The sequence below is a fragment of the Callithrix jacchus genome, chromosome 5, assembly GCF_049354715.1.
Source record: "Callithrix jacchus isolate 240 chromosome 5, calJac240_pri, whole genome shotgun sequence".
NCBI lineage: Eukaryota > Metazoa > Chordata > Mammalia > Primates > Cebidae > Callithrix > Callithrix jacchus.
Window position 1 is genome coordinate 47356802 of NC_133506.1, and position 27231 is coordinate 47384032.

A 27231-nucleotide genomic window follows, 5' to 3' on the forward strand; every position below is an offset into this window, starting at 1 on the left:
GGTAGTCATAGTTATTATTACCATGTTATATGAAAAATCAAAATCTTATAGAATCTTAAGCCTTTATATCAAGATGGCTTCCTGTCCCTAAGGCAAGAGAATCCTTATAGAGAGAGGCCAAGCTCAAAGTTGTAGCCAAACAATTTGGTAAATAATTTTGCATTCCTCACATTAAATAGGCAGGCTACACATGATCTCTACCATCCAGAAATACCTGTTTTAGCAGAAAAGATAGATCATCAGGTAAGAAATTACACTATGGAAGGAACATGAGGCAATAAAGTCTCCATTTGTTTTCTGGGGCTGCTGCCACGGAACACCACAGATGGAGAGGCTTAAACAGCACAGATGTAAGGCCGGGCGCAGTGGCTCACACCTGTAATCCAGCACTTTGGGAGGCTGAGGTGGGTGAATCACCAGGTCAGGAGTTCATGACCAGCCTGGCCAACATGGTGAAATCCCATCTCTACTAAAAATTAGCTGGGCGTGGTGGTGTGTGCCTGCAGTCCTAGTTGCTTGGGAAGCTGAGGCAGGAGAATTGCTTGAACGCGGGAGGTGGAGGTTGCAGTGCACCGAGATCATGCAATTGAACTCCAGCCTGGGCAACAGAGCAAGACTCCGTCTCAAAACAAAACAAAGGAACAAACAAACCAGCACAGATGTGTTGTCTGAAGGTTCTCTGAGTGCTGTGAGAGAAAGATCTGTGCCAGGCCTCTCTCCTTGGCTTGCAGATGTCCATCTTCTTGTGACTCTTCTGTCATCTTCCCTCTATGTCTGTCTGTCTTTGTGTCCAAATTTCTCCCAAATGTCACCTGTTCTATTGAAATCGGGTCTCTGTAAAAACCCTATTTCCATGTAGAAATAGATTCTGAGGTCCTGGGTTTTAGGGTCCAACATGGCAGGATACAATTCAACTCACAGCAGAGTCTGACATCCATGAGTTCAAATCCAGGTTGTGTCACCTTGGGCAATTTATTTATTTATTTATTTGTTTGTTTGTTTGTTTGTTTGAGACCGAGTCTCGCTTTGTCGCCCAGTCTGGAGTGCAATGGTGCTATCTTGGCTCACTGCAACCTCCACCTCCCAGGTTCAAGCAATTCTATTGCCTCAGCCTTCCAAGTAGCCGGGATTACAGGCATGTGCCACCACCCCTGGCTAATTTTTGTATTTTTTAGTAGAGATGGGGTTTCACCATGTTGACCAGGCTGGTCTTGAACTCCTGACCTCAGGTGATTCATCCACCTTGGCCTTCCAAAGTGAGCTGCTGCTCCCCGGTATTACAGGTGTGAGCTGCCACGCCCAGCCATTTTAGGCAAATTATTTAAACTGTTCAGTGTTTGTTTTTCATCATCTACAAAATGGGGATAGCTTGGCCACCGTGGCTCACACTTGTAATCCAGCACTTTAGGAAGCTGAGGCAGGAGGATTGCTTGAGCCTAGCAGTTTGAGATCAGCCTGGGCAACATAGCAAGACCCCATCGCTACAAAAAATTTTAAAAAATTGGCCAGGCCTGGAAAGAACCAAAAAGTCTATGAGTTGTCAAGATTTCCACTTTGGGGCACAGTGGTTCTTGCCTGTGATCCCAGCTCTTTGGGAAGCTGAGGCACAATGATCGTCCGAGCCCAGGAGTTTGAGACCAGACTGGGCAACATAGCAAGACTTCATCTCTAAAAAAAAATTTTTTTTTGAGACAGGGTCTTGCTCTGTCGCCTGCATTGGAATGCAGTGGCACTATCACAGCTCACTGCAGCCTCAACCTCTCAGGCTCAAGTGATCCTCTCACCTCGACCTCCCAAGTAGCTGGGACTACAGATGTGCACCACCACACCTGGCTAATTTTTTTGTAGTGGCGAGGTTTCGCCATGTTATCCAGGCTGGTCTTGAACTCCTGGCTTGAAGTGATCCTTCCTTTTTGGCTTCCCCCCAAAGTGCTGGGATTATAGGTGTGAGCCATCATACCTGACTCTACAGTTTGTATTTTTCAAGTTAGCCAGGCATGGTGGCACATGGTTAGCCCAGCGAGGTGAGGTGGGAGCATCGCTTGAGCCCAAGAGTTGGAGGCTGCAGTAAATTTTCATCCTGCCCCTGCCTGGGCGACAGAATGAGATTCTGTCTCTAGAAAAAGAAAAGAAAAGAAATGAAATGATTCCTGCTTTGGAAAAATGGCTAGGGGCTGGGAATCTAGAATGGATCAGGAGTGGGCAAGTCTTGACTTCTTATAACAGCAGAATCCAGATGGATGCGTGGGTGGGCTGGGGTAACAGATCTACTCAGGGTGGGGGCTGGGGGTATCTCGAGGTATTTAAGCCTGTCAATAAAAAAAGTGACCGCTGCTTTGTATCTGCAGCTACTCAAGGGAAATAAAGCCGTTTGCTTATAAAAAATTTCCATAAACATTTCTGAGGCTGTGTATTGGGGTAATCTTGGGATGTGCATTAAACTAAACAGGGTAGTATAAACACAGGAACAGGCTGAAAGGGGGAGAATAAATGGTCCAGGTTTGCCCTGGCCCAACGGCCTTAGGCAATTGTGCAGCTTACAGAAACCCAGAGGCTTCAGATCATTATTTAAAGAAGGCGGAGACAAAGCCAGAAAACCAAATGCAGCCCTCCCATGGGTAGACAGATTTTGGAATAAGCTCTGCAATTGAACTGTCTTTTTCTCTCCTCCTGGGGTTCAGTGCTTTGGATTCCTGAAGTTACCTATGTTGAAATACTCGAGAGACGGTTAAGAGAACAGGAACAGGTGGCTTTGGGAGGCGCGTGCTCTGGGCGAGGCACAGTTCCAAAAGCTGCATATGCGCCATCTCATTTCATCCTCCTGATACCGCCTTGGGGAAGATAACACTATTGCCTCCACTTGGCAGATGAGGAAACTGAGGCACAGAGAAGTGTGATGACTTGCAGAAGGATACATAACTCATTAGAGTGGGGCTTCATCTACAAAAGATGCTCCACCCTAGGAGGAAAAGGTTCATTGCTATCATCATCTACATTTGGTCGCTGAGGCTTGGAATTTATATTGAGGAAACTCCAGGACACACAGTGGAACTGATCACGTGCCTCCATTCATGGCCTGCTTTTATCATTGGTTTGTGCAAAGGGATGCTTTTAAAATTATTTACTTATATTATCCATACATGAATGAGTTAGCGAATTCAAATGATTCAGGCCGGGCACAGTGGCTCACACCTGTAATCCCAGCACTTTGGGAGTCCAAGGTAGGCAGATCACCTGAGGTCAGGAGTTTGAGACCAGCCTGGCCAACATGGTGAAACCCATCTCTACTAAAAATACAAAAATTAGCCGGGCGTGGTGGTGTGCACCTGTAATCCCAGCGACTCGGGTGGCTGAAGCAGGAGAATCTCTTGAACCCAAGAGGCACAGGTTGCAGTGAGCTGAGATTGCACCACCACACTCTAGTCTGGACACAGAGTGAGACTCCATCTCAAAACAAACGAACAAAAAAAACCCACAAAAAATCCACAACAAACAAGCAAACAAAAAACTTCAAATGGTTCAAAAGTATACAAAGGGAAGGAAGGTCTCCCTCTCGCCATGTACAATGCCCTATTCGCTCTCCTCCTAAGGCCCTCCGGGATCAGTCTCTTTATGTCTCCCTAGAAGTCCATACACAGGCAAACAAATCGGGCTATCTGTATGTGTGTACACACCTGCGCAGGCATGTCCTTTTGCTTACACATTGTCTTGTCCCTTGCTCTCTTCATTTAATAATGCATCTTGGAGTTTATTCCATAGCTCTAGGTGAAATATAAATCTACTTCATTCTTTAAATGGCTATATAGTATTTCACTGTATGGATATTTAGGTTGGTGCAAAAGTGGCTGGGTATGGTGGCTCATACCTATAATCCTAGCACTTTGGGAGGCCAAGGTTGGCAGATCACCTGAGGTCAGGAGTTCAAGACCAACCTGACTAACTTGGAGAAACCCTGTCTCTACTAAAAAAGAAAAAAATACAAAATTAGCCAGGCGTGATGGTGCATGCCTATAATCCCAGCTACTCGGGAGACTGAGGCAGGAGAATCACTTGAATTTGGAAGGTGGAGGCTGCAGTGAGCCGAGATCATGCCATTGCACTCCAGCCTGGGCAGGAAGAGTGAAACTCTACCCCCCCCCCAAAAAAAAACAGTTGGTGCAAAAGTAATTGTGATTTTTTTTTTTTTTGAGGAGTTTCACTCTTGTTACCCAGGTTGGATTACAATGGTGCGATCTTGGCTCCCCGCAACCTCCACCTCCTGGATTCAGGCAATTCTCCTACCTCAGCCTCCTGAGTAGCTAGGATTACAGCACGCGCCACCATGCCCAGCTAATTTTTTGTATTTTAAGTAGAGACGGGGTTTCACCATGTTGACCAGGATGGTCTCAATCTCTTGACCTCATGATCCACCCACCTTGCCTCCCAAAGTGCTGGGATTACAGACGTGAGCCACCGCACCTGGCAGTAACTGTGATTTTTATCATGGATGTGGCCAGAACCCACAGCCTATTTATAAGTATTTACATTGTTTCTAGTATGTTGTGATTATAAACAATGCCTTATTTTCTGGGAGAGTGTGTATAATTTCGTACATGTGGGTATGCAATTTCAAAGTATATCTAAAATATCAATACACAAGAGTAGAATCTTAGAGATCCATTAAAAATTATTTTACTATTATTCCCCTTCATCTCCATCTCCAATCCCATTTCCTTTCAATAGAGCCACTGCATGTATTGAAAATGAGTCCTTTCTGTCTTTCCTTTTCTTTTTTGAGACAGAGTCTTGCTCTGTCACCCAGGCTGGAGTGGAGTGGTGCAATCTCAGCTCACTGCAACCTCCACCTCCTGGGTTCAAGCGATTCTTCTGCCTCAGCCTCCCGAGTAGCTGGGACTATAGGTGGTTGCCACCATGCCTGGCTAATGTTTGTATTTTTAGCAGAGATGGGGTTTTGCCAAGTTGGCCAGACTGGTCTCGAACTCCTGACCTCAAGTGATCCACCCATCTCGGCCTCCCAAAGTGCTAGGATTAAAGGCATGAGCCACCGTGCTCGCCTGAAAACAAGTCCTTTCAATCCACTTATTTTTTTTTGAGACGGAGTTTTGCTGTTGTTACCCAGATTGGAGTGCAATGGCGCGATCTCAGCTCACCGCAACCTCCGCCTCCTGGGTTCAAGCAATTCTCCTGCCTCAGCTTCCCGAGTAGCTGGGACTACAGGCCCACACCAACATGCCCAGCTAATTTTTGTATTTTTAGTAGAGATGGGGTTTCACCTTGTTGACTAGGATGGTCTTGATCTCTTGACCTCATGATCCACCCGCCTTGGCCTCCCAAAGTGCTGGGATTACAGGTGTGAGCCACCGCACCCAGCCCCAATCCACTTTTTATATATTATTAACTCTTATGCTATGTATCTTGAAATATATATAAACCCATATGTATATGCATACATACAGTATTGTTTTGTGTATGCTTAATTTATACAAATAATTTGTGTATATATTTCATTGTATTTCTTGCTCTTGCTTTTTTTCATTCACTTTTTTTTTCTAGACAAAGTCTCTGTCGCCCAGGCTGGAGTACAGTGGCACAATCTTGGCTCACTGCAACCTTCACCTCTTGAGTTCAAGAGATTCTCCTACCTTTGCCTCCCAAGTAGTTGAGATTACAGATGCGTGCCACCATGCCCAGCCAATTTCTGTATTTTTAGTAAAGACAGGGTTTCACCATGTTGCCTAGGCTAGTCTCAAACTCCTGACCTCGGGTGATCCACCTGCCTTGGCCTCTCAAAGTGCTGAGATTACAGGTGTGAGCACCGAGCCTGGCCCACTGATCTTTATATAATTTTTTTTTTTTTTTGAGACAGTGTCTCACTCTGTGCCCAGGCTGGAGTGCAGTGGTGCGATCTCAGCTCAACCTCCGCCTCTGGGTTCAAGCAATTCTGCCTCAGCCTCCCGAGTAGCTGGTATTATAGGCATGTGACACTACACCTTGCTAATTTTTATATTTTTAGCAGAGACAGTGTTTCATCATGTTGGCCAGGCTGATCTCAAACTCCTGACCTCAGGCGATCCACGCCCACTTGGCCTCCCAAATTGCTGGGATTACAGGTGTCAGCCACCAAGCCTGGGCTTTATATAATTTCTAGATGTATGGAGTATTGGAAAATATTGCAGAGTTTTCTTTATGCCTTTTCCCCTTGTGCTACGATTTTACATAACGATATAACTATCAAATCAGGATATTGGCATTGGTACATGCGAGTAACTAAACTATAGACATGAAAATTCCAGTCAAAGAATACTGGTCAGTTATTTTGTAAAATAAACTTGGTTTGGGATTACCTGAGGTTTTCTCATGATTAGCATAAGGTTATACATTATTGGCAGGAATGTCATAGAAGTAATGTGTCCTCTGTGAACCACATCAGGAGCTTCCTGTTGTCAATGTGTCTTATTGTTACTGATGTTAACCTTGACTCCCTGGTTAAGGTGCTATCATTGTCATTTTCAAATCACATTTCATCTGAATGCAATTCTTTCCCTATGACTGCTACATAGTATTCCTCCTTTGCTATATTGTACTTATCCTGCATAACATGGTGAAAATGTTATTTCTTCTGAAATAAATTACTTTTTAAAACTTTAATCAGACCAAGAGAAGAATTATTAAAGAAAGTGTGTTTTTTTTTGAGACAGAGTCTTGCTCTGTCGCCAGGCACCAGGCTGGAGGGCAGTGGCACAATCTTGGCTCACTGCAATCTCCACCTCCTGGGTTCAAGCAATTCTCCTGCCTCAGCCTCCTGAATAGCTGGGACTACAGGCACGCCCCACCACATCCAGCTAATTTTTATATTTTTTAGTAGAAACGGGGTTTCACCGTGTTGGCCGGGGTGGTCTTGATCTCTTGACCTCGTGATCTGCCCACCTCGGCCCCCCAAAGTGAAGAAAGTGTATTTTATTAATATTCTAGAATACAATGCAGCTGTCAGAAAAGTAAAATCAAATTTTAAAAAGTTAAAACTATAGGTGGGGGACGGGTGCAGTAGCTCATGCCTGTAATCAGCACTTTGGGAGGCCAAGGCAGGAGGATCACCTGAGGTTGAGAGTTCAAGACAGGCCAGGCCAACTTGGTGAATCCCTCTCTCTACTAAAAATACAAAAATCAGCCAGGCGTGGTGACAGGCACCTGTAATCCCAGCTACTAGGGAGGCTGAGGCAGGAGAATAGCCTGACCCTGGGAAGCAGAGGTTGCAGTGAGAAGAGATCGTGCCACTGTACTCCAGCCTGGGAAACAGAGCAAGACTCTGTCTCAAAAAAGAAAAAGAAAAACAAACAAACAAGTAACAGTAGGTGGAGATAGCAGAGAAATGCCCAAGTCATGATCATGGTTAAGAAGTTCCAGAAAAATTAACGTTTTGAATTCAATGTTTTGCAAAAATATTTCAAATTATTTGAATATATATATATATATATATATATATATATATATATATATATATTTTTTTTTTTTTTTGATGTGGAGTCTCACTCTGTCACCCAGGCTGGAGGGCAGTGGTGCAATCTTGGCTCATTGTAGCCTCCGTCTCCCAGGTTCAAGCAATTCTCTTGCCCCAGCCTCCCAAGTAGCTGGGACTACAGGCAGGTACTGCCATGCTAGGCTGATTTTTGTATTTTTAGTAGAGATGGGATTTCACCAGGTTGGCCAGGATGGTCTTGATCTCCTGACCTCGTAATCCACCTGCCTCAGTCCCCCAATGTGCTGGGATTACAGGCATGAGCCACCTTGCCAGGACATTTGAATATATTTATATGTAAGTGCAAAAAAATCTGGAAGAATAATCACTAAATGATTAACAGTAGTGGGTTAAAAACTCCAGATAATAGGTCAGGTGTCATGGCTCACGCCTGTAATCCCAGCACTTTGGGAGGTCTAGGTGGGTGGATCACCTGATGTGGGTGTTTGAGACTAGCCTGACCAACATGGAGAAACCATGTCTTTACTAAAAATACAAAAATTAGCGAGGCGTGGTGGCATATGCTTTTAATCCCAGTTACTCGGGAGGTTGAGGCAGGAGAATGGCTTGAACCCGGGAGGTGGAGGTTGTGGTGAGCCGAGATCACACCATTGCACTCCAGCCTGAGCAACAAGAGCGAAATTCGGTCTCAAAAAATGAAAAATAAGGCTAGGTGTGGTGGCTCATTCCTGTAATCCAAGCACTTTGGAGGCCAAGGCGGGCGGATCACCTGAGGTCGGGAGTTCAAGACCAGCCTGACCAACATGGTGAAACCCCGTCTTAAAAATAAAAAAAAAATTTAGAAAAATGAAAAATAAAAAGAACTCCAGAGAATAAAAACTGGGGGTGGGTACAGATGTAGGTGTTTCACTCTGTGAACATCTGTATTGTTTGTTTTTTACAAAGAACATGCATTTCTTTTTTCTTGAGATGGAGTTTCGCTCTGTCGCCCAGTCTGGAGTACAGTGGTTACAGTCTTAGCTCACTGCAACCTCCACCTCCCGGGTTTAAGCCATTCTCCTGCCTCAGCCTCCCGAGTAGTGGGGCTTACAGACTCCTGCTACCACACCTGGCTAATTGAGCACTGATGGTGCTAACTACGTTAGCCAGGCTGGCCTTGAACTCCTGACCTCAAGTGATCCCAAAGTGCTTGGATTACAGGCGTGAGCCACTGCCCTGGCCAGAACATGCATTGTTTTATGGGACAAAGAACAAGTCAGGACATAAAATACATCTTAATAAGCATTTAGAAAAATGTTATGGGATCCAGAATTACATACAATCGAAACAGCACAGGTTAGGAAGAAACACAAATATTCATCAGTGGTTAGACTTTATGGACCCTTCATTTAATGCAATACAATGTGACTGTGTCAAAGAATGAGGAAACTCCTAGAGACTGATGTAATCAAAAGATCTTTGAGATATGCGGGGCTAGGCTTGGTGGCTCACGGCTATAATCCCCGCATCTTGGGCGGCTTAAGGCAGGGGGATCCTCTATGTCTCCCAGACTTTGAAACCAGCCTGGGTAACGTGACAAAACCTTGACTTTATACAAGCAAGAAAAAAATAAAAACAGAAAAAATAAAATTTAAAAAAATGTCATAAAAAGGGTAAAGAAAAGCTGCAGAAAAAAAATTGTGTACAGTATCTACTATGTATGAGAACAGAAACAAAATAATACAAAAAATCAGAGGTAGATAAGAATCCATATCTGTACCTGCCAGGAGCCAGGTGTAAGAGGATTAAGTGTTGGGAGAGCCAGGCACAGTGGCTCATGTCTGTAATCCCAGTACTTTGGGAGGCTGAGGCAGGCGGATCACCTGAGGTCGGGAGTTTGAGACCAGCCTGACCAACATAAAGAAACCCCATCTCTAACAAAAATACAAAATTATCCAGGTGTGCTGGCGCATACCTGTAATCCCAGCTGCTCAGGAAACTGGGGCAGGAGAATCGCTTGAACCTGGGAGGCGGAGGTTGCAGTGAGCCAAGATCGCTCCATTGCACTCCAGCTTGGGCAACAAGAGCGAAACTCTGCCTCAAAAAGAAAAAAAAAAAACCATAGTTGGGGGAGACTTTCTACTGTATCCATTCTTTCTAGGTTTTGGGTCATATGAATGTATTATCTTTTCCAAAATTTGATTTTTTCCCCCGTTTTTCTTGTTCCTGGTCAACAAGAGTGAAATGCCATCTCAAAAAAAAAAAAAAAAAAAAAAAAACTGAAAAACTTTTAGGAATGCAAAGGCAACATGTCCCAAAGGATTAAAATGATACAACCTTGCTTTGGATGTGAAGGTCAGTTACAGAACTACATTAGCCAGCAAGCAGGTGAGAGCAGAGATTAAAATGATAATGGAGATGGCCATTCCACAGCCTATTCTAACTACATAGAAATTATCTTCCTTGACAGTAGCCATTCTGTGCTTACATTCTCTCTCTTTCTCTCTCTCCCCTCTCACCTGCTTGCTGTGACCTATTTCATAGTCCTGGCACATATTAAATTCCTGGCAAGAACTGCAGAGGACAGAGACACAGTGCTCCGAAAAGGTTGAATAGTAACATGACCATGGCCGTTTTGGTGATTACAATATCTACATTTCCTGCGGGGGCGGTCCCAGGATCAGAGAAATTGTTTCAAGTTAGCCCCAGGCTGCTCAAAGCTGAGACAGAAACATCTGGGAGAAAAGGTTAAGTAAAAAATCTGGTTGTTTTTATATAACTGGATTCATTCATTCAATGATGATGTACTAAAGACCCACCATATGCCAGACCACAGTGAGGTGTGGGCAAGGCAGGCACCTCAGGCACAAAATGCAAGAAGGCCTCACTCTCTGTCAAGCTACTCTTGCAAAACCCCTTGAGTGAGGTTCCCTTGCACTTCCTGCCCACGGTGCCTCCCTGGCCTCATCCTAGGGACTGTACCATACCCGACACTGTTCTAAGCACTGAGGCTGCAGCAGTGAACAAAACAAGAAGTTGAACAAGTCGGGTGGCTCATGTCTGTAGCACTTTGGAGGGCCGAGGTAGGCGAATCATGAGGTCAGGAGATGGAGACCATCCTGACCAACATGGTGAAACCTCATCGCTACTAGTTATACAAATATTAGTTGGGCGTGGTGCTGCATGCCTGTACTCCCAGCTACTCAGGAGGCTCAGGCAGGAGAATCACTTGAAGCTGGGAGGTAGAAGTTGCAGTGAGCAGAGATTGCACCACTGCATTCCATCAGCCTGCTGCCAGAGTGAGACTCCACCTAAAAAAAAAAAAAGAAAAAGAAGTTGGACAAATGATCAAGTCTCCACATTTCAGAACTGGGTATTTTGGTGCTGAATTGACTGTGTTAAGAAACAGAGGTTAGCCAGATGCAGTGTGTCATGCTTGTAATGCCAGAACTTTGGGAAGCTGAAGTGAGAGGGTCACTCAAGCCCAGGAGTTTCAAGATTAACCTGGACAACATGGTAAAATCCCAGCTTTACAAAAAAATATAAAAATTAGCTGGGCATGATGATACACTAGTTCCAGCTACTTGGGAGGCCGAGGCGGGAGGAGTGAATTGAGACTGGAGGCTACAGTGGGTTGAGATTGCACCACTGCACTTCTGCTTTGGCAACAGAGCGATACTCTGTTTAAAAAAAAAGGAACAGTCTGGCCAGGTACCGTGGCTCCAGTGCGGTACAGGCGAGCCTGTAAACCCAGCACTTTGGGAGCCCAAGGTGAGCTGATCACGAGGTCAGGAGTTCAAGACCAGCCTGACCAACATGGTGAAACCCTGTCTCTACTAAAAATACAAAAATTAGCTGGGCGTGGTGGTGTGCACCTGTAAGCCCAGCTACTTGGGAGGCTGAGGCAGGGAAATTGCTTGAACCCAGGAGGCGGAGGTTGCAGTGAGCCAAGATGACACCACTGCACTCAAGCCTGGGCAACAGAGCAAGACTGTGTCTCAAAAAAAAAAAAAAAAAGAAAAAAGAAATAAACAGACCAGGTGCAGGGGCTCATGCCTGTAATTCCAGCACTTTGAAAGGCCAAGGCAGGTGGATAACCTGAGGTCAGGAGTTTGAGACCAGCCTGACCAACATGGGGAAACCCCATCTCTACTAAAAATACAAAAATTAGCTAGGTGGCATGTGCCTGTAATCCTAGGTACTTGGGAGGCTGAGGCAGGAGAATCACTTGAACCCAGGAGGTGGAGATTGCAGTGAGCTGGGATCATGCCACTGCACTCCAGCCTGGGCAACAAGAGCAAAACTTCATCTCAAAAAAAAAACAGAGGTCTTTGCCCACTCTTCAGCTTGGAGTTACTAAGTGATCTCAGTCTTCCTTCAGCTGGCTTCTCCCTCTGCATCCTCAAGTAGCCCTTTGCTGCTCAGGACTAGCTTGGACAATGGGACGCTCCATTTCTGAGTGCTCCCCAATGTCCGGGCTATGGATGGATGGACCAATGCAATCTATGTCATGCTGCATGACATGGGACCAGTGATTCTCACCACTCTCCAAACTGAGGTCACGGTTGGTCTGTAAGTTGGGAGGGGTCCCCATAGAGAAAACTGGCCAAGATAAGATTCAGATCTGGCGTGAGTCTGAGGCTCCTGCATGGTACTCCAGCACTCCACACGGTACTTAAGTTGGGTTGGGCTCTGAGGCACAGATAAGTGTGATGACTTTCTGAAGGCTGCAGAGCTCTTCAGATCAGGGGTCCAGGGTCTGAGCTCTTCAAAAGAGGCTCCACCCTAGGAGGGAAGATGCTCATTGTCATCGTCCTGGACATTTGATCACTGAACCTTGGGATATCTTTTGAGGAAACTCCAGGACACACAGTGGAACTGATGACGTGCCTCCATTCACAGCCTGCTTTCCTCATTGGTTGGTGCAAGGAGACGCATCTAAAATTATTTATTTATATTATCAATATATAGATGTGTTAGCCATTGCTCCTCCCTGTCTAGTATAATACCTCCAAGACTTTATCATCCCCCACATCAGTGCTCACTGTCCTACCCTCTGGCCCAGCTGCAAAGAATGGATCTAGCTTAGCTTTCTGATCCCTTCCGCCATCCCAATCCCATCTGCTCTGATTTGTCACTTCCTCCCTCAGCATCCTCACCAAAGCCCTTCAGCACCAATATCAGCAACAACAGCTCATATGCCCTGGGTCTTCCTTCCTGTCCTCCTCCTTCAAGTAACAAGATCATTACTGGACTGCCTATTATATGCCAGGGTAGGCATATAACATATGCTGTGGTTGGCACTGGAATGCAACAATAAACACAAACAGATATGGCACCCAGCTTCATTCAGCCCCACAGTCTGGTGGAAGGAGATGGACACCAGTTAAATGATCACCCACAAAGCCGGGTGCGGTGGCTCATGCCTGTAATCCCAGCACTTTGGGAGGCCAAGGTGGGCAGATCACGAGGTGAGGAATTTGAGATTAGCCTGGCCAGTATGGTGGAACCCCGGCTCTACTAAAAGTACAAAAATATTAGCCAGGAATGGTGGTGCGTGCCTGTAGTCCCAGCCACTCGGAAGGCTGAGACAGAAAAATCACTTGAACCCGGGAAGCGGAGGTTGCAGTGAGCCAAGATCATGCCACTGCACTCCAGCCTGGGTGAGAGGGAGATTCCATCTCAAAAAAAAAAAAAAAAAACAAAATTACCCCCAAATAGGCAGACAGATCTCAATGCACACTATGATAATGGATATGGAGAAAAAGTGCCAGGCGCTACCACCAGGAGTTGAGGTCAATCCAGGAGGGCTTCTCTGAGGAAGAGACCTTGGACATGAAACGCACAGAATGAGGCAACCTGGTAAAGCGGGCAGAGAGAGCCTCTGGGCAGAGGGTCCAGCAATGACACTGAAGAGGAAGACCGAGGCCCACTTGGGAAAGACCTTGAGCTGGGTCTGAGGCAGGTGATGGGGAGCATCTATGGAACTTACTCTGAGCATTTATGGGATTCAGTTAGGGTGCAATCCAGTCCCCCCGGCTGCAGCTGGAACTCACTGGAGGCAGGCAAGAGTGCAGGGGAAGACAAGTGAAGAAGCTCTTGCTCATCTATAGGTGAGGCACGATGGGGATAGTAGGGGGCAGTGAGGGGTCCCTGACTGCCTGCTCGAGCAACTGGAGCAACAAACAGCAGACCCTCAGATGATCTTCCCAAATTCAAACCGTCCTTCCCTCCCTGGCCCAGGTGAGAAACATCACTGAAGTCTCTACACTGAAGACAGAACTTTCATTCCTGTTTCTTTTTCTCTATGCTAATTCAAATGCCCTTTGTAAATCTGTCCAAAGGAAACTTTTCCTTTTTTTGGCCAATGAAATTATGTTGAGAAACCTGAATCTCATCTCATCTCTCTTCATGACTTACATTCTCAAAAGACACACTATCGCTCGGTGTCAGGGCAGGATAATGAGCTGATCGAAACAACTTTGGCGTCATTTGAAGCTTAAGTTCATTAGCAAATAACAAGTGTTTCAGATACCACCTTGGGGCCTCTAAATTTGATTTAATCAATGTAGGAAGGTCTCAGAGGCTTTGCAGCTTGAAAGTCGATTAAAGTGATTTTTCCTTCATAGAAGTTTATAGCTGTACAGGACACACAGCTCCTTAGTCTTGCAAAGCCACATCTATATTATTTTCCAGGATGACTGTCACCAAAAAAGAAGTGAGTTGCAGAACAATAAGGAGATATGATCTCATTTATGTAAAAATAAAACAAAGCGGAGACACAAGCTAAAATGGAAAATCACTCAAATTTCAGCAGCATTGGCATCACCGTGGAGCTTCTTAGAAATAGGGAATCTCAGATCCTACCCAAAACCCACTGGAGCATTTTATTTATTTATTTAGAGACGGAGTTTCGCTCTTGTTACCCAGGCTGGAATACAATGGTGCGATCTCGGCTCACCGCAACCTCCGCCTCCTGGGTTCAGGCAATTCTCCTGACTCAGCCTACTGAGCAGCTGGGATTACAGGCACACGCTAATTTTTTGTATTTTTAGTAGAGACACACACACACAGCTAATTTTTTGTATTTTTTAGTAGAGACAGGGTTTCACCATGTTGACCAGGATGGTCTCGATCTCTTGACCTCGTGATCCACCCGCCTTGGCCTCCCAAAGTGCTGGGATTACAGGCTTGAGCCACCGCACCTGGCCCCACTGGAGCATTTTAACTAGATCGACAGGTGATCCTTCAGCACATTGAACTTTGACAAGCACTGCTTAACAGTTCCTTTCTTTTCTCTTTTTAAAGACAGGTCCTCATTCTGTCACCCAGGCTGGAGATCCCAGTTCACTGCAGCCTCCTGGGTTTTTGCAATCTGCTCGCCTCAGCCTTCCGAGCAGTTGGGATTACAGGAGCATGCTATCACACATGAATCTTTGACTTCCTTCCTTCCTCCTTCCTCCTTCCTCTCTCTTTCTCTTCTTTCCTTACTTCCTTTCTCTCTCTTTCTCTATCTTTCTTTCCCTCCCTCCCTCCCTCCTTCCTTTCTTCCATACAAGATCTCACTATATGGCCTAGGCTGGTCCCAAACTCCTGGACTCAAGCAATCCTCCCACCTCAGCCTCCCAAAGGGCTGGGACTGTAAGTGTGAGCCACCGCACCCAGCCTATCTTGATAATTCTTTTTCTTTCAGTTTTTCTTTTTTTTTTTTAAGGTGGAGTCTTGCTCTGTCACCCAGGCTGCAGTGCAGTGGCACGATCTCGGCTCCCTGCAACCTCCGCCTCCCAGTTCAAGCGATTCTCCTGTCTAAGCCTCCCAAGTAGCTGGGATTACAGGTTCACATCACCATGTCTGGCTAATTTTTGGTATTTTAGTAAAGACAGGGTTTCACCGTGTTGCCTAGGCTGGTCTAGAAGGTCTAGAAGTCCTAAACTCAAGCAATCCACCAGCCTCAGCCTCCCAAAGTGCTAAGATTACAGGCGTGAGCCACCGTGCCGGCTGTTGAGGCAGGAGAATTGCTTGGACCTGGGAGGTAGAGGTTGCAGTGAGCTGAGATTGTGCCATTGCACTCCAGCCTGGGCAACAGAGCAAGACTCCATCTCAAAAAAAAAAAAAAAAGAGAGAGAGATCAAGCTCTATATGTGTTAAGATGGAATAAATGGCCATGAGAAATGGTTCCTGCAGGGACAAAGGTGCCGAGTCATCTGGATGGTATGTTAACATTTGTGTAGAAAGGGTGGGGGAGTGAAATACTTATTTTTATTTTTTTATTAGATGGAGTCTTGCTCTGTCACCAGACTGGAGTGCAGTCACGCGAACACAGCTCACTGCAACCTCTGCCTCCTGGGTTCAAGCTATTCTCCTGCCTCAGCCTCTCAAGTAGCTGGGATTATAGGCACACGCCATCATGCCCAGCTAATTTTTGTATTTTTAGTAGAGACAGGGTTTTACCATGTTGGCCAGGCTGGTCTTGATCTCTTGACCTTGTGATCTGCCTGCCTCGGCCTCCCAAAGTGCTGGAATTACAGGTGTGAGCCACCACGCCGGTGGAATACACATTTACATTTGCTTGTATATGGACACTATGGCTCTGAGTTTCATGGTATGTGACATAAAGAAGTAGCAGTTGACTATGAGAAGGGGACACACTGGGTGGCTGTGGGAAGTAGTTAAGAGACTTTTCACCATTTGTTAAACCTTGTGATGATTTGAAGCACTTGGATGTATTACCTATTCAAAATCTTACTAAAACAAGAACAAAACAAACAAACAGAAGCTTCCAGGATTCTTTCTCTGAGAATCCTTGCTCCTGGGAACTACATCTGGGGAACTCATTGTGAGCCCAGTAACACAAGGGCTTGGTTTCCCATGAAAAGAAGGCTGCCTTTCAAGGAAGGAGAGGGACATTCTCCATCCTAAGGAGACACCCCCCCACCCCACACTTCCTTTATTGCCATTTTGTCCTTTGCTGCTCGCATTTGATGTGGCTCAGCTTTTTTCTTAAAGGTCCCATCAGTTCTCTTTAAAGACAGCACCAAAATGAAAAATAAAAATTAATTTAATTTTGCTTTTAAAGCACCCCACTATCTTTTAAGTTTATTTTTACAATAACAAAGATCTTATTCTAGGGTGAAAATAACGAATAGGAAAGAGCTGTTCATTCTTCCTTCTTCCCACTCCTGAATACTGAAGTAAAACAACAAAAAAAGTGACTGGGAACAGCAGACAAGGGGAAACATGTCAGAATCAGAACTTCTTATGTCATCTTCAGGGCTGGGGGAGAAACATCTTTTGTGGTACAAGGTCCCAGTACCAAAGAAATACAATTTTTCAAAAAGGTTTATAAGTGATACATGCTTGTTACAAAAAATCTCTACCATTTTCAAAGTGTAGCCACCAGGAACTCCTTGTTAGCTGGTAATTTCTTTAACTTTCTCATGCTTTCCTGATATGGGAATCAAGCTTGAGAAAAAGAGGAAACGAAAACAAGACAGAAAATAAAGCTTCCTTAGGTAATCGGCTAAGAAAGGCTTCCAAGAAGAAGCATAATTCACTGAGTCCCAGTTTATTGAGAGAATCCCCAAACAAAGGACTTTTGTGAAGGGATCAGTCTTGGCCACCATAACTTAGCATACAATGGGATGGCTTAATAAAAGAGCTTTCCAAAGGCCAAGACGGTTATCGAAGAGCTCCCAATGAGAGAGGGAGAAGAGAGAGAGAAAAAGAGAGACAGACAGAAGGAATAACCTTCTGGAATGTTCCCAACTGTCTTTCCAGTTAGCATTCATGAATACATGAAAGGTTTCTTATCACTAGGAGTCACACCCATTTTCAAAATAGGAAGCTTCTGCCATTTTCTTCTGGATCCATCACTGGGTCAAGAGAAGTCTCTGCCTCTAGTCCAGGAGATTTGGATATCTATTGCTTGTTATTTATGTATGAGATAGGGTCTCACTTTGTCGCCCCGGTTGGAGTGCAGTGGCACAATCATGGCTCACTGCAGCCTCGCTCTCCCAGGTTCAAGTGATCCTCTCGTCCCAGCCTCCTGAGTAGCTAGGACTACAGGCATGCATCATCGCACTCCGCTAATTTTTAAATATTTTGTAGAGATGGGGGTCTCGCTATGTTGCCCAGGCTGCTGTCAAACACCTGGCCTCAAGTGATCCTCCTGCCTTGGATTCCCAAAGTGCTGGGATTGCAGGTGTGAGCCACTGCAATCTGGCCTAGATTTGTAAATGTATGTAATTACTTTTCCATGAATATTTTAATGAATATTGCAACTTATGTCTCCTTGTTTACCTTAAATGACTGGGTGAAATAAACAGCTCCTCAAATTTTGTTATGATATCTGCCATATTATATCACATACCATGCATATTGTTATATTGTATTACATATATCTATACATTGGTTTATGTGTATGTAGATGTTTATACACACAGCATATTAAATCCATCAAACTTTCCCACAAAGGTGAAAGGTTAGAGACTTCACAAACTAAAATAATGCAGGCTGCAGAGTGAGAACAACTTCTCGTTGTCCCACTGCACTTACTTACACAAGTGACTTAACCTCCCTAGGCCTCCATTTCCTCTTGGCAAGTAGGGGTGGTAATTGCCCACTTGGAGGGAATTCCACGAGATAAATTTCGAAAGACACAGGCAAGTGGCATAAAGCAAAGGCAGCCGTGGTTGTCCCCTCTAGGGAGTTGTTATAAAAAAGACGTATAAGCTGGGCATGGTGGCTCATGCCTATAATCCCAGCACTTTAGGAGGCTGAGGCAGGCAGATCAGTTGAGGTCAGGAGTTCCAGACCAGCCTGGTCAACGTCGTGAAACCGTTTCTACTAGAAATACAAAAATTACTGGGTATGGTGGTGCATGCCTGTAGTTCCAGCCCACTCGGGAGGCTGAGGCATAAGAATCACTTGATCCTGGGAGGTGGAACCTGGGCAACAAAGTGAGACCCTGTCTCTAAAAATAAAAAAGAGACACATGTTCCCTGCTTTAGGAGATTGCCGTGGGAGCTGTGCAAACACGGTCGACTCTATTCAAATTTTGGATTTCTTTTTTTTTGGAAATGGAGTTTTGCTCTTGTTACCCAGGCTGGAGTGCAATGGCGCGATCTTGGCTCACCACAACCTCCGCCTCCTGGGTTCAGGCAATTCTCCTGCCTCAGCCTCCTGAGTAGCGGGGATTACAGGCACACAGCACCATGCTCAGCTAATTTTTTGTATTTTTAGTAGAGATGGGGTTTCACCATGTTGACCAGGATGGTCTCGATCTCTTGACCTCGTGATCCACCCGCCTCTGCCTCCCAAAGTGCTGGGATTACAGGCATGAGCCACTACATCCGGCTTGCTCTTTTAATTTAAAGACCTCTACTCCCCCTTTCCCCCTTCCCTTCAAAAAAAACTCGAAAAAATACCAGTTGCAGATGCTGATTAGCATGATACGACAATTTGTAGCCATTTATGAATTCTCTCTATATATTTCATTACTTTTTAAATTTTGATTTTTCAGAGGCAGGGTCTCACTCTGTCATGCAGGCTAGAGTGCAGGTGTGATCATAGTTCACTGTAGCCTCAAACTTGTGAGCTCAGGCATTTTTCTCACTTCTGTCTCCCGAGAAACTAGGACTGCAGCCATGCACCGCCACACCAAGCTAATTTATCAGTTTTTTGTAGAGACAGGATTTTGTCACATTGGGAAGGCTGGCCTCCAACTCCTGACCTCAAGCCTTCTCCTGTCTTGGCCTCCCAGCATGTTGGGATTACTGGCATGATCCCCTGCATTAGCCTCTATATATTTTAAAATTTGTTTTGGTAAGCCAGAATTTGATATATATGTGTATATATATATATATATATATATTGGTTTCTGTAAAGCTCTTGGGTCCTTGGATCTGGTACCCCAGCACCCTGTAAAAATATCCCTGAAAATGGAGGTAAGTAACCCTTGGTTTTGTGGTGGAACTGATCCCACTTGTCTGGTTTCATTAACTGTTTATCTCAAAGCACATTTCTGATTTCTCTATTTCATTCTGTCCACTGTAGCCTGAGGTGGTGAGGGTGGGACTCTGAAGATGGCTGAGAGGTGGGGCCTGTGTCCAGGTGTGTCTCGTAATCTGAGTATTGCTTAATCTTCCACTGTATGCAGATACTTGACTGACTACTTGATAGGAAGAAATATAGAACAAAACCCTTTAGAAGATTGCAAATGAATACCATGGAGGAAGCTAGCAGGCATGTATGAGAAAAGATTCTTGACCTCAGGCATGATAAGAAAAATGCAAATATAAATTAGTATCTCTTTCTCTTCCTTATCAGATCAACAGATATCCAACCCTTTGATGATGCCCGCTTTGCAAGGTGTGGGGAATCAGGCTCTGACACACACTGCCAGGAGTGGGGGGAGTTAAAAATGGTTCAGTCTCCTTGGGAGTATTTGAAAACATAAACTAAAATAAAAGCTGTACATATTCATTTATATTTTCTTTTGAGACAGGGTCTCACTCTGTCGTCCAGGCTGGAGTGCAGCAGCACGATCAGCTCAGCTCACTGTAACCTTCACCTCCTGGGTTCAAGTGATTAATGTGCCTCAGGCTCCAGAGTGGCTTGAACTACAGGCCCACACCACCACGCCCAGCTAAATTCTTTTTTTTTTTTTTTTTTGAGACGGAGTCTCTGTCTCCCTGGCTGAAGTGCAGTGGTGCCATCTCGGCTCATCACAACTTCCGCCTCCTGGGTTAAGGCCATTCTCCTACCTCAGCCTCCCAAGTAGCTGGGACTAGAGGTGCCCGCCATCATGCCCAGCTAATTTTTGTATTTTTAGTAGAGGTGTGGTTTCACTATGTTGGCCAGGCTGGTCTCAAACTCCTGAGCTTGTGATCTGCCTACCTTGGCCTCCCAAAATGCTGGGATTATAGGCCTGAGCCACCGTGCCAGATCTTTTTTTTTTTTTTTTTGTATTTTTAGTAGAGACTGCGTTTCACCATGTTGGCCAGGCTGATCTTGAACTCTCAAGGGATCTACCTGGCTTGGCCTCTGAAAGTGCTGGGATTACAAGCATGAGCCACCATGCCCAACCAAGATATACATATTCTTTGACCTAACAGTTATTCTGCTGGAAATTTATTCTGTAGACCCACACTCAGGAATATATGATAAACAATGTATGTATAAGGAAATACATCGCAACATTGTATGTAAAAGCTAAGTAGTAGAAACAACCAAAATGTCCATTAGAAGAAACTGTCAAGTTCTGGCCCTCTATAATATGGCATTGTATTTCTGCAGCTGGAGGCAGCTCTGTTTGAACTGATATTCTGTGAGCAATAGACTGAAATGAAAAACATAAACTGGGGCTGGGTGTGGTGGCTCATGTCTGAAACCCAGCATGGGAGGCCAAGGAGGGCAGATCACCTGAAGTCAGGAGTTTGAGACCAGCCTGGCCAACATGGTGAAATCCCATCTCTACCAAAAATACAAAAATTGGCCAGACGCTGTGGCTCACACCTGTAATCCCAGCACTATGGGAGGCGAAGGTGGGCGGATCATGAGATCAGGAGTTCAAGACCAGCCTGGCCAATATGGTGAAACCCTGTTTCTACTAAAAATACAAAAATTAGCCATGTGTGGTGGCGCTCCCCTCTAGTCCCAGCTACTAGGGAGGCTGAGGCAGAAGAATCGCTTGAACCCATGAGGCAGAGGTTTTAGTGAGCCAAGATTGTGTCATTGCACTCTAGCCTGGGCAAGAGTGAGACTCTGTCTCAAAAAAAAAAAAATTATCTACCATTTTCTAACTTAGACATCAAGCACTTTGCACCTATTCTCAGTGGGTGCTCAAACAAACCTTAGGAGGAATATGCTACCAGTATAATTCCCTTCTTTTTTTTTTTGAGACAGAGTCTTGCTCTGTCGCCCAGGCTGGAGTGCAGTGATGCAATCTCAGCTCACTGCAGCCTCTGCCTCCCGGGTTCCAGTGATTCTCCTGCCTCAGCCTCCTGCGAGGCTGGGATTACAGGCACACGCACCACACTTGGCTAATTTTTTTATTTTCAGTAGAGATGGGGTTTCTCCATGTTGGCCAGGCTGGTTTCTCTTTTTTGGAGGCAGTGGCTTACTTTGTCACCCAGGCTAGAGTGCTGCGGGGCTCTCTTGGCTCACTACAACCTCTGTTCCCCATATTCAAGTGATTCTCCTGCCTCAGCCTTCCAAGTAGGTGGGATTACAGGTGCATGCCATCACACCCAGTTTCTCTATGTTGGCCAGGCTGGTCTCGAACTCCTGACCTCAAGTGATCTGCCCACCTCGGCCTCCCAAAATGCTGGGATTACAGGAGTGAGCCACCACAGCTGGCCAGGACTTCATTAAATTTAAAAACTTTTGTGCATCAAAGAACATTATCAAGAAAGGAAAAAGACAACTCACAAGATGGGAGAAAATATTTGAAAATCAATCAGAAATCTGATAAGGGTCTGGGATCTAAATTTTTTTTTTTTGAGACAGAGTCTCACTCTGTCACCCAGGCTGGAATGCAGTGGCTCAATCTCAACTCACTGTAACCTCCGCCTCCTGGGTTCAAGCGATTCTCCTGTCTCAGCCTCCCAAGTAGCTGGGACTACAGGCGTATGCCACCATGCCTGGCTAATTTTTATAATTTCAGTAGAGATGAGATTTCATCTTATTGGTCAGGCTAGTCTCGAACTCCTGACCTCAGGTGACCCATTCACCCACCTCGGCCTCCCAAAGTGCTGGGATTACTGCTGTGAGCCACTGCACCCGGCCCTACATTTTTTTTTAGCCACCATGCCCAGCTAATTTTTGTATTTTTAGCAGAGATGAGGTTTCGCTATGTTGGCCAGGCTGGTCTTGAACTCTTAATCTCAGGTGATCCACCCACTTCAGCCTCCCAGAGTGCTGAGATTACAGGCGTGAACCACCACTCCCAGCCTGGGATCTAAAATTTATAAGGAACTCTGGCAACACTACAAGACAAACAACCCAATCAAAACATCAGCAGAGGACTTGAAGGGATATTGTCCTCCAAGAATATGTATAAAAGGTGAGAAAGCACATGACAAGATGCTTAACATCATTAGTCACTAGAGAATGCAGATCAGCCGGGTGCGGTAGCTCACGCCTGTAATCCCAGCACTTTGGGAGGCTGAGGTGGGTGGATCATGAGGTCAAGAGATTGAGACCATCCTGGTCAACATGGTGAAACTGTCCTACTAAAAATACAAAAAATTAGTTGGGCATGTTGGCGCATGCTTGTAATCCCAGCTACTCAGGAGGCTGAGGCAGGAGAATTGCCTGAACCCAGGAGGCAGAGGTTGCGGTGAGCCGAGATCATGCCATTGCACTCCAGCCTGGGTAACAAGAGCCAAACTCCGTCTCAAAAAAAAAAAAAAATGCAGATCAAAATCACAAGGAGACATCCTTTCACATCCACTAGGATGGTTATTATCAACAAAACAAAATATAACAACAAAACCAGGCCAGGAGCATTGGCTCATGCCTGTAATCCCAGCACTTTGGGAGGCAAGGTGGGTTGATCACCTGAGGTCAGGAGTTCAAGACCAGCCTGGTCAACAAGGCAAAAAGCCCATCTCTACTAAAAATACAAAAATTAGCTGGGTCTGGTGGTACATGCCTGTAATCGCAGCTACTCAGGAGCCGAGGCAGGAGAATGGCTTGAACCTGGGAGGCAGAGGTTGCAGTGAGCCAAGATTGCTCCTCTACACTACAGATGGAGTGTCAACTCCATCTCAAAAACAAAAAACAAAAAACAAGAAAAGAAAACAGGCATTCAAATTCACTTACATACATGTTCAGAGTAGTACTGTGTACAATAGCCAAAAGGTGAAAATATCCCAAATGTCCATCAACTGGTGAGTGCAGAAATGAAAAGAAGTACTGTGTAAGTTCTGTTGTATAATATTCAGCCATAAAATGGAATGAGATACTGATGCATACTATAATGTGAATGAGCCTTAAAACATTACAGTAAGTTAAAGAAGCCAGACACAAAAAGCCGCATATGATTTTGTTCATATGAAAAGGAATCTGAATCTGTTCATGTTAACCAGAATAGGTAAGGCAATAGAGACAGATGCTGATTCGTAGTTGCCAGGGCTTGGGGGCTACCGTAGACTCTGGGAGCAACTGCCTACTGGCTATAGGGTTTCCATTTGTGGTGATGAAAATGTTTTGGTACTAGACAGAGGTGGTGAGACACAATACTGTGAATATATTAAATGCTCCTGAATTGGTCACTTGAAAATGATTAATTTTATGGTATGTGAATTTCATGTCAATTTTTAACTTTCACTTTTGATTTCAGCGGTTTGGAAGTTTGCTGCCCCTCACCATGGAGTTTGCTGTAGCCAGTGTGGGGGTGAAAAAGGGAAGAGCAAAACAGGCAGATTTCCTTTAGGAGAGATGTTACAATTTATCTGATCTCTTGTCATTTCTGATGCCAAAGAGCGCTGGACTCCGAGCCTGAAGAACTGAGACTTCCCGACATTTGGCCTTGAGCAAGCCTGAGCCTAGACTTCTTGAGCTTTTCCTGCTGTTTTGTGTTGGGCAGCCCCATTCCCCTGGACAGCTGCAGGGAAAGTGGGAAGTGACAGATGCGTGCGTGTGGGCCTGTCCCTTCCTTCTCTATTCCACAGGTTGTCAGGGTACAGGTGTGTTTGCACACAAGAAGGATGTCAGCCCTGGGGTCCCAGAGGCACCAAAGAACTGACTAGCTTCGTCCAGCTCATCCAGGATCTGGTCATTGGGATACAGAGGCAGCCATCACACCAGGCCTTTGCCAACAAAGCAGACAGACGGCTGCCTGGTCCAGGAACTGCCCACTCTTCAGTCGCCTGTTGGTGTGAGCAGATGCAGCCATGACAGCAGGGTTACAAAGGCCACACCAGCCAGGCCACCACCCTCTACCAGGGCTCTGCCAGGATGGATTGAACCCTGGCCCTCATATGTTACTCGATGACAGCAAGATATCTGATAAGAAACTGTTTGGATGTCACAGAGAACACATTTTAACAGCCTAGAGAGGAGGGATTATCAGAGTGGTGTAAAAGAAGCAAAATTATTTCGGATAAACCATGAAGGAATTTTATTACCCAGTGCAGTTATAAATCAAGTTCTCTGTATATGCAATAAAACAATTGTTTAGTCTGCATGATTCATACCACAAACCTCAGGATTCTTGGTTTTGATCTTATTGCCGCAATAAACTGTCTAGACAGCAATTAACAAACTGTTTTTCCTTCAGATGTTTAGAGTGCCGGTACAGCGGGAATCGGCACTTAGAAATTCAGGGGCTTCTTCCTGGCTCCTATTAATTATCAGGTTGGGTGAGTGGGAAAAGCCCAGAATCTTCCTCAGAATTAGCCTTCTGGAAGTATCCTTCCCCTGTGAATGTGCCACTTCACCACATAATATTCACTTGTAATTGGCAGAAAATCTAAATATTCAGATTGTTCTCAAATCTTGTCATGTTATTTTACTGTCACTTTAGAGAGAAGTGAGCAGAATTAACATTTTTTTGCAGGAGGGTGGGGGACAGAGTCTTGGTCTGTCACCCAGGCTGGAGTGCAGTGGCACACTATCTGGGTTCACTACAACCTCTGCCTCCCGAGTTCAGTCGATTCTCCTGCCTCAGCCTCCCGAGTAACTGGGATTACAGACATGCACCACCATGCCTAGCTAATTTTGGATTTTCAGTAGAGACTGGGTTTCACCATGTTGGTTAGGCTGGTCTCGAACTCCTGACCTCATGTGATCCATCTGGCTTGGCCTCTCAAAGTGCTGAGATTACAGGCTTGAGCTACCATACCTGGCCTAACTTTTACATATCCTTGGAGAAAATTTTATATACAGACAAATCATTCCTTCATGCATTAATTCATTTATTCAGCATTAGGGTATGATAGTTTAGCACACTCACTCAGGAGTCAATTCAACTTTAGTGCCATTTCAGGCACATGATTTAACCTTCCTGAAGCTTATTTTGCATATGTTGAAAGTCGTGGGGGAGAATTAAATGAAATTTCTGTGTAAATTGCCTGACACATAATAAGAGCCCAAAAGTGCTATTATCTCATCCATGCATTCATCTGTCCATCTACCCATTCACCATCCCTCAATCCATCCATCCATCCACCCACCTAACCATCTATTCCTTCACTCTTCCTTTCTTCCTTCCTTCTATCCATTTATTCACTTGTCCATTCTTCCTTTTCTTTCCTTCCTTCCATACATTTATCCATCTATTCATCCATCCATCCATCTGTCCATTTACCTACACACGCACTCATTCATTCCTTCTTTGCCTGGTTCTCTATGCCAGATTGTTGAGATTATAAAAACAGATAAGACATATCCCTGACTTCATGGGAGATCCCAGTTTAGATGGAAAGACAGAATTAGGTCTCTGGCTATAGGGAGCCTCTGATCCTGGAGGAAATAGTGAGAGAAAACCTACGGAAGTATTTAGTTTCTGTTCTAGCCCTGGTGATTTAAGAAGGTATATAAGACCCACTCACCTCCCAGGGCTCTTGATGGCTAAGACCTCAGTGGATGAACATGGCTTCATCCACACAGTCAGTTACAGGATGATACTATACATTTGGCAAATGCCCTCAGCAAATGAACGAAATAATAATTTGGGTTCAATGTGACAGCAAATCACACTCTTCAAACCTAAACAGTCTCCTCTGGGCTTCTTTCCGCCTTTTCTTCCCTTCTTTCTGCCCCCTTCACTTCCATTTTGCATCGTGCATTGGGAGGACATTGCTAGGTCACACTGGGGACACTTGCTCTATTTACAGAGAAAACAGGGCTCCTCAGATTCACAGGGTTTGCAAGGGAAAGCCCTCCCAGCAAGGAATTCCAGCCTTCCCTTCTGAGGGTGCAGCAGGGTTGGGAGCTGCAGGAACCAACCAGAGAAAGTGACTCAGAATTCCCTTCGGCCACAGTGCGATTTTGAGAACCGTTTTAAATATGAGCTGCAGCTCCCCTCTCACTTTTTCCTCAGCCTCCAGGGAGCTGCCATTTAAAAAATATTGGCCCCTAAGGCAGACATGGACTTTGGTCACCAGCCCTTTCCTCAGAGGCTCCATGTTTACTGGGAGAGACCATGAACCCGCCTTGGAATTACCATGTAGTACCATTGAGTTTTAGAATGAGAGGAACTGGACTTGTTTTGTTTTGGGTAATAGTAACAGAATCGGATTAAGCCAAATAGGGATTTTTAACTTTCTTTTTCTTTTCTTTCTTTTTTTTTTTAATAGACGGAGTCTAGCTCTGTCTCCCAGGCTGGAGTGCAGTGGCGTGATCTCTGCTCACCGCAACCTCCGCCTTCCAGGCTCAAGTGATTCTCCTGCCTCAGCCTCTTGAGTAGTTGGGACTACAGACATGCACCACCAAGCCTGGCTAATTTTTGTATTTTTGGTAGAGATGGGGTTTCATCATGTTGGCCAGGCTGGTCTCGAACTCCTGACTTCAAGTGATCCACCTGCCTCGGTCTCCCAAAGTGCTGGCATTCCAGGTGGCAGAGGCGGGCAGGTCACTCTTGACCTCAAGTGATCTGCCCTCCTCAGCCTTACAAAATGCTGGGATTACAGGCATGAAACAAGGCTCCTGGCCAGGCTCCCTTTCTAAAGATGTCTGAGCATACACTAAGCCATCGAGGCTCACAACTGCCCTGGCAGGGTTGCCCTCTCATCTCTTTCTTTCTTTCTTTCATTTTTTTTTTTTTTTTT